The 14,951-nt window shown below is 47.4% G+C and overlaps 1 pseudogene; it reads right to left on the bottom strand.

Moving 5' to 3' along the window:
* Positions 1–6,172: 6,172 nt before the first annotated feature.
* On the bottom strand, positions 6,173–12,658 carry LOC116886557 (annotated as a pseudogene).
* Between the last annotated feature and the right edge of the window lie 2,293 nt (positions 12,659–14,951).

Genomic DNA, 14,951 nt, shown 5'->3' with positions numbered 1-14,951 from the left:
ACATGTACATACCCAGACCTCGACACAAACCCATACATAAAAATACAATAATAAAAATAACAAAGTAGGGCTGCAGAGATGGCTCAGTGGTTAAGAACTGACTGCTCTTCTAGAGGTCCTGAGAACCACATGGTGGCTCACAACCATCTGTAATGGGATCCGATGCCCTCTTCTGGTGTGTGGGACAGGGTAATCATATACATAGTGTGTGTGTGTGTGTGTGTGTGTGTGTGTGCGCGCGTGTGTGTGCGTGTGCACGTGTGTGTGTAAAATAAATTATCTCATTTACATAAAATAAATCTTTTTAAAAATATAGGATACGGGCTGGGGATTTAGCTCAGCGGTAGAGCGCTTACTTAGGAAGCGCAAGGCCCTGGGTTCGGTCCCCAGCTCCGAAAAAAAGAACAAAAAAAATATATATATATAGGATACAAAATCAGTTGCATTTCTACAAACCCACAATAAAGACCCCAAAAAGGAAATTAAAAAAAGATTTCACTATCAACATCATCAGAGATGATACTCTTATCTAAGATAAAATACTTAGAATAAATTTATCCAAGGAGGTGAAGACTCATACACTAAAAACTGTAAGATATTGTCAATGGGAATCAAGAAATTATAGATAGAAAGAAGCCTCATGTTCATGGATTATAAGATACAGTAATTTTTAAATTACAACAGTCAAAACAACTTACAGTTAACAGGGCCCCTGAAAATTCTCACGGTATTTTAAAAAAATAGAATCTCATACTCTCTCTCTCTCTCTCTCTCTCTCTCTCTCTCTCTCTCTCTCTCTCTCTCCCCCACCTCCCTTCCCTCTTTCCACCCTCCCTCCCTCTACCTCCCTCTCTCCTTCCATCCTCTCTCCTCTTCCCCTTGCTTTATTTTTTTGTAGAAATAGGAATCTAAAAAGACTAACAAGAACCTCACAGAAGAAAACAAACCAGTGGCCTCCCATTTCCTGACTTTTATATATATATATAATGTATATTTAACAAATATCTAAAACAGCCTAAAAACAGACACGCCTTAGTGTACAGGTGAGAAAGGCTAGAGATGGATACAGTCACGCGATCGCTGGCAAGAGGGCCACTGGAGAATAGAACTTGTTTCTTCAGAGAATGGTGCATGCGAAAGAATAGGGAGCCTCCCACACCTTACAACACATAAGGACTCACCATTGTGAAGAACTAAAGCTTTAAACCTCTTGACAGAGAGACACAACTAATGTGTGGCCCAACCAGAAGACCCTGAGCCAGGCTCCGGTCCAGAGTCCAACGCTAGATCCTTTTGGGCTAAGTGGTTGGCCTGACACTCAGGGGTGACTCAGTCAAGTGCCCAATGACAAGCATGAGGGCGCATTCAGATCCCAGCACCTCGTGCAAATCCAGATGTGGGGACATACCGGCATGGCCCCAGTGCCGGGGTGTGGCTAAGGGGATGGGCATAGCCTTGGAGTTCACTGGCCAGTCAGCCTAGTTGATCCATGAGTGCCAGGTTTTGCGAGAGACCTTGTCTCAAAAACCAAGGTGGCAGACTTTGGGTCTGGTTAATTTGGTAAATGAAAGAAAAGTTTTATTTCAATTTTTTTAATAAAAAAGTGAATTTTTAAAAACTGAAATGAGAAAAGCATAGAGGGAAACACCTGATGTTGACCTCTGGCCTCCAGATATGTTCATGAGACTGCACATACACACTGCACACACCACACAGAGACTGCACATACACACTGCACACACCACACAGAGACTGCACATACACACTGCACACAGCACACAGAGACTGCACATACACACTGCACACACCACACAGAGACTGCACATACACACTGCACACACCACACAGAGACTGCACATTCACTCTGCACACAGCACACAGAGACTGCACATACACACTGCACACAGCACACAGGACGACATATACCTGTGAGAGGTAGACAGGGCAGGGCTCAGTGACAGAGCGTGCCTAGGGTTGACTAGTGAGAGCTCTAAGGCCTAATTCATGGCAGAGTGGAACCACTCTAGAGTGTGGCTCCAGCCCAGCACCCAAGCCTGGCTGCTCTGTAGAATAACACCCCACTGCTTCCTGGTTAGAAACTAAGAATTCCCTTCAAAAGTGAGGGGTCAGGGAGAGAGGGGGTGGGTGAGGGAGAGGAGAAGGGGAGAGGGGGAAGAGAGATTGAGATAGTCGTTTACTACTCTTCGTTGGGTAAAAAATTCAAGAAGAAAACTAACAATCTTAGTGTTGTTCCGGTGTTTTGATATCTACTCTGCTATGAGTTTTTATAAACAGAGCACACTCAGTGTCACAGTACAGAGTGTCCTTTAAAGTAGCCGCACCATAAATGCGCTCGTGCACTTACCCCTGCAGTTCACATACTGACTGTCAGCGGAAAGTCAAGTGCTTTGTGTCAAACCGTCCCAGTGCACAGCTCTTCAGAGAAGCGGTCTGAGCCACTTCTGAGCGTGGCAGTGAATGAAGCACGCATTAGTCAGGAAACCGAACGTATGTATTTTAAGAGAAATTATCCCCCAAATCCCGGTTACGGCCTCTCAGTTATAGAGTGGTGCAGTCTATATAGCTGTTGAAAAGCAGAACTCCAAGAAAGATGGAGTCTAGCGTGAAGGAACTGTTAAACATGCATTTAGGTAGGGACAGTCACCCTAGCTAAAAAGAACCATTTGGTTTTACTCAATCCAGGTCTATACCTCATACTATCAGTAAAGAAGATTCCAACTCCTTTGCCTTGGACTGCTCTCTGTTGCTATAACAGAACACCTAAGGTTGGGGAACTTATAAAGAAGAGTTTTATTTAGCTCACAGTTTCGGAGGTCACTTCTGGGAAGGCCTTTCTTGGCGCATCCCAACAATGAGCGTGTGTGCAGGAGAGAGGAGGAAGCACATGGAGGGACTCAGGGAAGGCCAGGCTCACAACGGATTAGCACAGGATTCCCAGGAGAGCAGCATCAACGCCCCTGGGCTCTGGTCACCTTTCTCTATGTCACACCTCTCAAGGGCTACACCGCACCACATGCTCCAATGAAGACCAAGCTTCCAACCGCCAGCTCTCAGGGGAATGCACCCAAGCACTGGATGCTTCCAGCCTCCTTAAAACTATATTAAAATGTGAGCTCATCTGACAGCGCTGTTTTGTGTTCCTTCTACTGTCCTTCAGATGAGAACAGTGACCCTTCTTGTGTCATTGTAAACAGAAGAATACCTTCATCTATCACAGCCATGACGTGCAGCTGGATTACAGGTAGAAGAGAACCATCTCTTCAAGGTTCAGCTCTGGTCATTCAAGATAGCAGGGTGGTGTGACTTTTCTTCTTTATAACAAAAATGACTTGTAAATGAAAGTTTCTATTAGGTATTAAAAGAATAAGGTGGAACTGGTGAGAAAAAAGTATTAACGAAATGTATGAGGATGTCAAAGAATTATTACTCAGAATGTCAGCCAGGTGACATTCATCATATTGCTTAAGACACGGAACAAAATTTTCCAATGTTTCTCTTCAAGTCAGATATAAAATGAAAGTCTAATATGCTTGCTGCCAAAAAAAGCGACACATTCCTATTCGGCTCATCATGAGGAATTCACAGGTCTCAACACAAAAGCAAAACTATTATATCTATTTGAGAGTCGTTTATTATAGTTTTTGCTCGTGAAATGGTTTCCTAGTGCAGACTGGAGGCAGCAGTGGCCAAGAGTGGCAGGAGGGATGTACGTTAAATGTAAATTGTAATGGAAAGGAAAGGGGTGACAACTAGTGAGGACAGGCTGGTGACTTATAAGACTAATTACAGAAGCCAGAAAAAGTTCACCAAGGAACACCACGCACCGGCACCCACTTTTTAGCAATGTTTGTGTTACTGTGACATATGGCTAGGAACTGTGGTGCTTAGATTATGATGTAAATTCCTCAATTTTAGTTTTACCTAGAATTAAAATAATTTGGTTAAAATACCCTTTCCCTTTCATACGGCTAATCTGCATATAGCTTTTGTACTTGTACCAGGAGGGTGGCGGAGCTCCCACCGCGTCACTAAGGAGCAGGCTGCACTGCGAGGCACCCTTACCTGCTTCACCTCGGTGCCCCGGCCCTCGCACCCACTCGAGCCCCTGCTACAGAACTGCTGACCTACAAGTATTTGTTGGAAGGATGAGTGGATATCCTCTAGAAGCTGCCATTTAGAACTTGAAAATAAAGTTACCCTCTAAGCAGGAACCTAATACACAACAATAAAGGGCAGGGTTTGTGTTACAGGGACATATGAGTTGGCGGTGCTTAAAAACACAAAATGGCTGAGCACAGTGGCACACACCTCTAATCCCAGCGCTTGGGAGGTAGAGGCAAGCAGATCTCTGTGAGTTCAAGGCTAGCCTGGTCTACACAGTGAGTTCCAGGACATACATAGTGATACTTTGTCTTGAAAACAACATCATCATCATCAAACAAACCAAAACAAACTAAAAAACTCCCACAAAATGAAGCAGCAGCTTAAATAACATAGACCCATCCTCTACCTGCCTGCCTAGGCAGATGTGGTTGGCCCACCTCACCGTATTCTCCGTGGGCAATCCATGAGCAGTTCAGGTCAGAATAGGCTTAGCCCCAGGGAAAGCAATTCTGAAACGTCTGTGGCTTTGTAGATGTTAAGTGGCTGTTCTCCCTGCTTCCGTGGTCACTGTGGATAAGAGTGTGTGCCTCTAAGCTTATTCAAGGGCAATCCAGGAATTCACTTGGAAGCTGTGGATACAGCTCAGTCGGTAGACGGGTTTATCTAGCCTCCGTAACGCATTGGGTTTAACGTCCAGCACCACAGAAACTGGGTATAGTAATATACACCTGTAGTCTTAGAACTCAGGAGGATGAAAAGCTCAAGACTAGGCTGAGATTCATGAAAGTCTGTCTTAAGAGAAAAACAAAACTCGGGCTGGAGAGATGGCTCAGCGGTTAACAGCACTGACTGCTCTTCCCGAGGTCCTGAGTTCAAATCCCAGTAACCACGTGGTAGCTCACATCCATCTGTAATGGGATCTGATGCCCTCTTCTGGTGTGTCTGAAGAAAGACATCCACAGAGTACTCACATACATAAAATAAATCTTAAGAAAGAAAGAAAGAAAGAAAGAAAGAAAGAAAGAAAGAAAGAAAGAAAGAAAGAAAGAAAGAAAGACAGACAGACAGACAGATCCCCGGAAACTCACAATTCGCTTCCTTTCTCTCAAGCACTTTTGAGTTGCTGCTCCACAGGTAGAGGCAATTGGCAGTCATGCATGCCTGCTGCTGAAGTCCCTGTCCCACATACTGAAAGGATGGTTCTGAGATGAGAGGAAAGGGGTATCAACAAGGATAAGGGGCCCAGGTGTCAGCAGCTGACTCCAGACTTCAGCCCTGGGATGTGCTAATCTGCAACGTGGCAGAGCCCGCGCTCCCTCAGAAACCTGGATGCAGAGGAAGCCGGAGTGCAGCAGGCTGACTCCCCGTGCTAGCCTCGCTTCCCATGCACCTGGGCACAGCATGTGCGGATGGTTTGAGGCCGTCAGGTAGTTGGGCCGTCGCACACCTGCATCCCACCTCTCTCTGACAGAAGCAAAAGCTGAAAAGTTCCTGTTATGCTCCAGCCCAGAATACTCTCCGACCCGCAGGGCCCTGCCTGAGTGCCAGGAGAGGGAGGGGTTTCCAAAATGTTTGGGGCACTGTATGGTCCATGGCTGTTCTTGAAGGTGCAGTTCTCAAGGCCCAGAACTCAGGCTGTGTCTTCTGATCTTCGCCATCCTCAAGATGGCCTTGTCTGTGTAGAAGGCCAAGTTCCCTCATAGCCTGAACACACGCTGGCGCTATGGCCACAAGGATGCCAGGCACCATTATCGTACAGCTGTGTCTTTATGAAGGGAGTGCTGCGGAAGTCAGTAAGACACATAGAAACCGCGAGGGCCAATGAGCGCAGCAGTTCCAAATCACATTTCCCTGCTTCAGTATTTCTGACATCTGCATGCCAAGGAAGGGGGAAAATGGACAGAGCTCTTGCCAGTCCAGCACAGTGAAAACGCAATTTGCCAGAAACCTCCAAATCAGAGCTACACTGAAGATACAAAAGCTGTACAGCACCCTTGATTGTGGCCGGTAATCTCATGTTCCGTGGAAATTAGAGGGATAGCAATCTTCAGTAAATGTGCAATTTGGATGGGGGAAAGCCAGAACTGGCACAAACCCCATTTCTACCGGTTGATTTTCAGGTGTTCCTAAAATAAAATAGAGCCGGTGATTCCAAAGCTCTGAGAACACAGGCTGTTTGAAAAAGGTTGGCACACAAAGGGCAAACACTCGCCACTGGCAGCAGGCTCTCAAGCACTGTGGGAACTGCGATTCCACCTCAGGAGCCCAAAAGGCTTTCCTCTGCCATGCCAAGACACCTCTCACGGCCTAGAGCAAGAACTCAGGTGGTTTGAAAGAGAATGGCTCCCATGGGCTCTGGTCTGAATACTTGGTCCCCACTTGGCGGGCTGTTTAGGAAGGATTAGGAGGTATAGCCTTGTTGGAGGAGGTGTTACTGGGCCTTGAGGTTCCAAACGCCTATGCTAGGCCCAGTCTTACTCTGCCTCCTGCCTGCTGATCCAGATATAAGCTCCTAGTTACTGTCCCAGTGCCATGCCTGCCCACCTGCCACCATGCTCCCTGCCATGATGATCGTGGACTAATCCTCTGAAACTTTCAGCAAGCCTTGGTCATTGTGTCTCTTCCCAGCAACAGAACAGAGACTGAGGCACCAGATATGTGATATAGGAAGGGCCCTGGTTAGAGCAGCACATTTCCTGAGACCTTGTCACTGTTCCACGCATAACTCCTGACTCTGGAGAACAAACTCAATGTCCATAGATACCCAGAGAACCCAGTGCCTCACGTTCTGCACATGGGATAGGATGGAGCACGTCTAGCCACCTGCAGTCGTGACCAGGTCTCTGAACAGCACTATTCCACTCGGCAACCAAAGCTTGAATATATTTATACGTGGACATCATCTGGCAATAACCACCGTAAGCAACCAGTATGGTCCTCTCAGACCACGTGGCACCCTTTACTTTCTGGTTCTCGTCTTCAACAGTGATGGCTCTCAGGGTATGTCTTATGGCTTTTGGTTTGGTGACGGTTGGTGGAGAGAAAGGGGGCTGGTTGCTTTTCATGTGGGATCCAGTCTGGATTCAAAACTATTGCTGGTTACACATCCCCGTCTGAAACAACAGCACGTACCACTTCTTTCACGACATGGTATCTGGTTTCACAGAATTTTCCAAGTTCTGACTTTATCTGATTCTTTCTTCCTGGTGTCACATGTTCTATTCCTCCATTTGTCACATTCTTGTGTCATGTTTAGGGCAACATTTAATAAAAATGCCACTTGAGGGGCTGGGGCTGAAGCTTAGGTTCAGTGTTACCCTCAGCTACACAGGCTCGAGCGAGCCTCACCTGCCTTCACTGTTGATGCCTGTGTCCTAGCACGTGCTCTTGGTACCGTCTGGGCCTTACTGAGCTCCACAGCTGTCTCTGTCCCTGTCCTAAGACAACACCGATTGCAAAGCCATACCAAACTGTGTGAGGCAGCACAAGAGTCAGGGGCCGTCCTGGGTAGTAAGGATGGGCAGGTAGCTGAGGCGGCGGTGGGCAGACAGACGTTCTCCCAGGTAGACTCTGTTTTGGTTTAGGATTCGTTTGCTGAATCTTATTGTTGTTTGAACCAGGATAGCTTCTTGCTGAGCAGACTGGGCAGGCCTTGAACTCCACATCATCCTGCACGTCTCTCAAGTGCTGGGATGACACGTATGCTCTACCATGCCCATAGAGCCATTTTGTTCTTAAGAGGGAAAGAGTGAGTCCCTGCAGATACAAATGGTCAGTGGCATGGATGACCAGAGGCAAGAGGAGGAGGCTGTAAGTGCTAAGGGCCACACTGGGAAAGAGTAAGACACTATGGGGATTTATCTTGGAGGACCTTCGCGACACAAGGCTGCCCGGCTTTCAGCTCAAGAGATGACAGATGGTTCCAGGGCAGAAGCACAAAGCTTGAGAGGAACTTGCCCAAAGACGGCAGAGAAAGGAGCATGAGTGCATCAGAGTTTTAGGGCTGAGGAGGGGTGGGGAGAGAGAGAAGCTTGTGCTGCAGGGTCCTTAGAAACAAGTGGAAACCCAGGAGGTCCTGCATGCTCCCCATGCCCTCCACAAGGCTGGGGCCCTAGATCGTGCACACAGCAGAGGCGGGCACCTTCCACCGAGGGCTCTCATTGAAAACAAGGGACTGGTAGGACATGGGAAGGACAAAGGATGGGCAGGCTGGCTTAGAGCCACAGAATTCTGTGAAACTAGAAATAGAAGGGAAAGTGAGATGAAACAGACACCATGGCAAACTGCATGCAGAGCCCCAGACGGCATGGGTGCCCTGTGACCACACAATCCCTTGGTCTCTAGAATGGCCACCTCCTCCGGGAGGACATGAAGGCACAGCTGGCACATGCTGCCTGCCACGCCAGGTCTGCTTTCTCACTCGTGTGTGCTCATGTCCTCAAGGTGCAGCAAGCCAGGTGCTCCTTGCTAGGTCCTCGTCCTGCCATGGCTTTGCAGCCGAGAGCTTTTTACCCCAGAGACCAGGGGTGGTAGTGAGGGCCATGGGGACACGGCAGTGGGGAACAATCCTGCAGCCCCTGGGTCCCCCTTTAAATAATGAAACCGTTCCTCATTCCCACCAGCTGTATTCACTACAGAGCATTTTACACTTCCTGCCTTCTCTTAGCATTTATGCTATAATCAATAATCAATGGTAACTTCACCATAAAACCATGAACTAAAGTTATGCTGCCTCTTCTCATGGGTAGGCGATTCTTCCTCAGATGAGAAGCTTTTCCTCCAGACAGCTGGACCAGTGAAGAGGAAAGCAGGATTTGGAGAGAATCCATCACTGAAGCCTTACCACTGACCCCAAACAACTGATCTGGCCCCAGGAGGGAGAGAAGGAAGAAACAGATCTCAATAAAGTAACAACAGAAGGCACTGGGCTGGGGATGCTAATGAGGGCCAGAGGACATGGCAGGAAAGAACACCGGAGAAACTGAGGGAGGAGGATGAGTCAAAAGGTAACTGTGAAGGAAGTCAAAAGGAACTTGTGAAGCGGAGGGACCTCAAATGAGGAGCCTCAAATGTAAGATCTCTGTTAGTGCCTGATGGCAGACCACAGGTGACAATCTTGAGATCAGGACCAGGGTGTCATCAGGGGCCCAGGATAGACCCTTGAGATATAAAGCATGCCCTTGGGAAACAAAAAGGGAGGCTGGGGATAGGTGACATCACTACAGGCACAACTGGCAGGGAGCTGAGGCCTGACACACAGAGAGAAGTAGAAGAATGGAGATGACAGATCCTAGGATGCTAGAATTACATGTTTAAACTGCACACTGCCTACCACATACCGACTGTCAGGAAGGGGAGGTGAAATATAGAACAGGAAGGAATAACATTCAGAAGATGCTTGAGAGGATGAAGGATTACAAAGCAATAAAGCTGTCTCTGGACAGTGGCTTTTTAAAACAGAAGTGGGAGAGATTGGCTAGGCACTCTGGCGAAGCCTGTCATCTCAGCAGCTGGGACGATCAGGAATTCAAGGGTAGCACTGGCTACGGAGCAAGTCAAAGCCAGCCTTGGCTATGTGAGACCCTGTCTCACATAAATCGAGTGGGCTCAGAAGGTACAGGAACACGGCAAACAATCCAGAGAAATCCCTGTGAACTGCCTTGAAAGCACCACTGAAAATGAACAAGGAAAGGGTGTGAGAGGAACTGAGGCGAGAAGACTGTAGAGGACTCTACAGATCATTTACTGTGGCCCACAAGGAACAGCTGAGGGCAAGAATTTACTATGTCCTCTTTGGTGTCCCCTTCTCCATTCTAGACTGCCCCGGCAGTGCCTTCAGTGAGGGATCCCCCATGTGGAGCCTTTCAGCCCTAGCTCCCCTCACACCTAATGCCTCACACATGTCCAAAGCTGGACAAGTGCTTTCACCCAGTCCTTGTATGTCAACCACCTGCATTCCATGGGCCAGCTCCTGCCACAGAGCAGGTCTCCCCTTCCAAGACTTGCTTTTTTGACACTCGTTATCAATGCTCTGCTAGAAAGTACACATTGCCACAGAACTGCGTCCTCACACCTCGCTTATGCAGGGGACACTGTGCACTTGTTGAATGGCTTGGGGTTTGAGCTAAAGCACATCTACAGGGCTACTACCCCAGCATCAGCCCCTCTGCCTAGGTCCCTGTGGTGTGAACTTCGGACAGACCACCCTAGTCTGAATCTCTATACGAGTGCCACGCGCAGGTATTCTTCTGCCCCTCTGAATCAGCAAAGCACATCTGGAAACACCTTGTGGGGAAAGGTTTAGGTCACAGACAAGTGACTGAGGCACTAATAACCACTTCTAGAATGGGAACCTGTCTGGGCCACACTTCTGGCACACCACAATTGAGGAGGCTCCAGATCTCAACCCCCTTCTAAGGACAAGTTCTCTGGCCAGAGTTCCTTGAGCAGCACCGCAGCACCACCATCAGGACACCCGAGGAACTGCTGTGGCACAACTGATAAACCTGGAGCAGATCACTGCCTGGCCAACTCCTGTCTTGGGTCATCTGATGAACCCGCAACAGAATGCAAATCAGACACTGCTGTCAGGTTGTGGGGCAGAGCAGGCCCGAGACTACGCCTCAGTTCCATCATCACTAACAGGAGGCCTGGAAAGACTCACGATGCTCCCTGCACATCTCCAGGTACCCCGAAGGTCCCTGCAGCAACTTAGGTAAACCGACAATCTGCCAGTACACAGTAAGGAGCGAGGGCACTTTCCCACTCCAACACAGTTCTAGCTGCCCGGTTCTGAAGGCCCAAGCAAAGGAAGAGACAAGCCAGCCATGCAAAGTCGTTTCCTTTCAAATTAGTGAGGGAAGGAAGTAAAATCAGACTTGGGGTATACAACACATGCTTTTCATATCTAAAATATCTAGTTCACATCTGCTCCACCTGGAATAACTCAAATAGTTCTGAAAAAAGGGGTGTGGCATTGTGAGGTCCAGTGAGGGCTCACTGTTAAGCCAGCACTAGGGATGCTGTACAGGAGCATCATAATAAATTCAAGGCCAGTGTATAATTCACAAGGAGTTCAAGAGGATCCTAGACTACAGCCAGACACATATCAAAAACAAAAGGGGAGAGAAATTTCTCTTTTTTGCATAAATTAATGTTTATTCCACCTTTCTGTCATATTCCTGGATCCTTCACCAATGTTACATGAGGAAAAAAAAAAGCAAAGCAAATGAAAAATTGAAATCAGAATCACTAATGTTATCAAGGAGAGAAGCAAATAAACTAACATCTAGCAGCCATCAGCAAGAAGACAGCAAGGACAATGCTGTGACAGGAAACAGAAGGTTGCGAGAAAGCTGTACTCAGACTCTCACACCAGCAAATCCGCTCCTGCGTGGAGTGGAACAAACCCAGATCTTCTCCTGCTAAGGTGACAGAAATGCCGGTTCTTTCCCGAATACCGTGGAAAGGCAGGTGTGTGTGCCATGGAATTCTACCCGGCTGTTACAGAGCAGGCAGGAGCACATCTGGGGTGCTGGGGTGAGCTATACTGTAATTCTTTGATTGGGATAGTGGACACACGAGCAGAGATTGAGGGTGGGGGAGGAGGATGGACACAGAAGACAAAGACGAACCAGGCTTCTCTTACGTCTTAGCAGCACTCGGAGTCAACTCCAGTGCAGTCCACTCTGCGTTGATGAGGCTTTGCTTCAGCTCCCAATCTCCATTGCGTGACGCAGTCTCCCGGGAGAACTCAGAAGGTGGTGTCCTCTTAAACAAACCTATTTTTAGTGGTGGAGCCGCTCTTTGTAGCTGTGTCTGCGTGGGACTGATAATCACTATCTTCGGAGGAAGTCCTGACCTTTCCTTGTATACCCTCCCTGTGTGTGACTGCATCATGTTTTCACATCCAGTCGTCCATATTGCTATCTTACCACCTTTACCTCCAACACTGACAACAGCTCCACACACGTCATCACTGCAGTCATCAGAGGATTCTCTAATAAGGAACGGCAGTGTCTCTACCAAAAGCGATCAAGGTCGCTTCTCTCTGCTGCTTGTTCAATGTAATTAGCCACCGTCTTCCCCGTGTGTTTTTCTCGTCTTCCCACATAGGCTCAATACCACCCTTAAAAAGTGAGGAGTCACAGCCAGGCATTAAATTACTAGACAACTGGATATTGGTTGCTTAGAGCCCAAAGTCTTCAACAATCACACTTAAAGATCAATGGAAGGTTTGCTTGCCAAGTTTTGCTTTTATCATTTTTAAAAACCCACTGTGCCCACCTGTTCTATAGAGGGTGGCTAATACAGTGCTCTGGGTCAGCAACCTCCTGATTAGGCTGTGTTTTCCTCTTCTGCAGGTGGAGGATTAGTGGCAGGGGTGGTTTCTCTTTCCACAGTCACCATGTTAGATTGATCTGAACGCACAACTCTTCCTCACAAGGGTGTACTGTGGTAAGGACTCTATAATCAACTTTGAAAACACTTCAGAATCTAGAAGCAAGTGCGTGCCTTCCTAAGGACTGACTGACTTACCCTCTGCCTCTGCTGCTGATTTAACAATACTTTTTCTTGACCCTGGGTCTCCTGTAGCACAGTGTGGCCTTGAACTTAAGACGTAGGGGAGGATGGCCTCCAGGGAGAAATTTCTTGTGGGTTATCCTTCATATCATTTTCAAAAGTCTACATTTTGACTGAATGAAATGAGGGTACGAGGAGACTTTATGACATGAATTCTATAGTCAGTGAGTGAGAAAAAAGACTAAGAAACAGACTACTATGTAAGAAAAAATTATGTAAACCAATTTTACAGAATAAACTTAAACAGGTAATGTAAAAGATATACTCAAAAAAAGAGATATTCTCGAGCAATTAAACAAATTGAAAAGAAAATGGCATAGCTCGCTTATCAAATAAATAAAAATTAATGATGTGGGACTATAGAGATGTCTCAGCAGTTAAAATACTAGCTACTCGTCCAAAAGATCTGGGTTCCACTCACAGCACTTACACATCTGCTTATGACCATCTGTCTGTCACTCCAGTTCCAGAGGATCCAATGTCCTCTTCTGTCCTCCTCGGGCACCAGTCATATACAAGGTAATATATATACATATATAGGCAAACACGTCATACAGTAAAAATAAATTTTTTAAATATCCTGCAACACCATTAAAAACGAAACAAACCTCTTTAATACAGCTGTAAATGGAGCTCCACTGCCTGCCATGCAGAGCCCGTGTTCACACCCAGGACCATGTGAATCAGGTGGTGTGCATGCCTGACCGTTAGAATCTCAGGACTCAGGAAGCGGAAGCAGGTCTCAGGTCACACCAACAACTCAGCAAGTTCAAGGCCAGCCTGAGCTACAAGAGACTTTGTCTCAAAATAATGGTGGTGGTGGTGAAGACTCATTTGAGACAGATAAAATAATCTAACCTTTCTCAAAGTATTTGACTTAGATCACCACTGACGTCACACTAAGGCCTTTATCGTACGCACCTCTTCAGTGTTTACTTTTCCTTTAAACAAGCTAAGATGCCGGGACCAGGGTGCTCGGATTCCCTAATTGACAGCTGTCGGTCCCTTTCCTGGTACCCAGCTGGCTTGAGAATGCTATCAACCAAGCGGCCAACCCGACCCTGTTTATGGCAGTCTGCCTCCCTCAGACTATCCTCCCGAGGTGGCTGCTGCACTGCAATCACAGCCGCTTGGTGCAACCACTCCGGCTCCCAGAAGGACTGTGTCTGTTACATCAAACAGTGAGTTTTCTCAGTGAGCTTGGGTGAGGTCTAGAAGTCAGGCCAGTTGGTGAGCTCCTCTCCTGGTGGCCAGAGAAGGCCTGTAACTAACAACTATACCTGCCACAACCTCTTTTCTGCCTAAACAAGCAAGCAGAGCAGGCTTTCTGTGTGGCACCCTAGTGCTACAACCAACACTAGTCCAACAGGGGCTTCCTGTAGGCAGTCTCCGGTGTTGTTCTCTGACACAATGACTCATGTAGTCCATGCTGGCCTCAGATTCACGAGAATGATCTTAAACTCCTGGTCCTTCTGCCTCTACGTCCCAAGTGCTGGGATTACAGGCATGTACCAACACACCTAGCTCGAGCATCCTTTCCTCTCCTGCTTTGGTATTACTAAGAGAGCAGGCTGAGCAGCAGCGGTGGCAGCAGTGAAAGGGCAGCTAAAGCCTCCTATAAGTGACCTGGGCAGGAAGTAGGGGGCAGAGAGGACAAAGTTAGCGCAGAGCTGAAAAGGAAGACCTGTAGGCCCTACACACTGACCATTCAAAAAAGCTTCCAAGCTTAAACACCAAGAGTCTTAAGGGCCAAGCACCTCAGACACACTAGGTCTGAGAGCTGTAACAGTGGCCACGGTGAGAGCCACGGCTGACAAGGGCTGCTCGCCCCCACTTTGTGATGCTGTTGCTCATGGCTATTGGAGTGAAGGATTCTAACAGCTGCCAAATGCTTAAAGGCACACAGCAGAGCTAAGCCTTCAACTTAAACACCAGGATCCAGAATCCTAAGACTTAAAAGACCTAGAGTTTCCAGCTCTCTAGGGTTGAAGCCATAAACTTCTGGGTCTGCCCGTCTAGTTCCTATGCCTTGGGGCACTCAAGGGCTGGTGACTGCCAGCACCAGAATTGCCTACCCACAATTCCTATCTGTAGAACAAGCTAGGTGGTGACAGATTCACTTGGGGAAAATCAGTGTGTATACTTTCAAGAGGGTAAGTTGGCAACATGTACAAAAGTCTGTTAAACCGATATTGCTTTCAAGTCAGGGTAACTGGCAGTACTTATTATCCAAATACTTAAGA

Source organism: Rattus rattus, chromosome 17 (assembly GCF_011064425.1).
Source record: "Rattus rattus isolate New Zealand chromosome 17, Rrattus_CSIRO_v1, whole genome shotgun sequence".
Lineage (NCBI taxonomy): Eukaryota > Metazoa > Chordata > Mammalia > Rodentia > Muridae > Rattus > Rattus rattus.
Note: the sequence above shows the minus strand (reverse complement) of the source record. Positions and strands in the feature narration are given on the sequence as shown.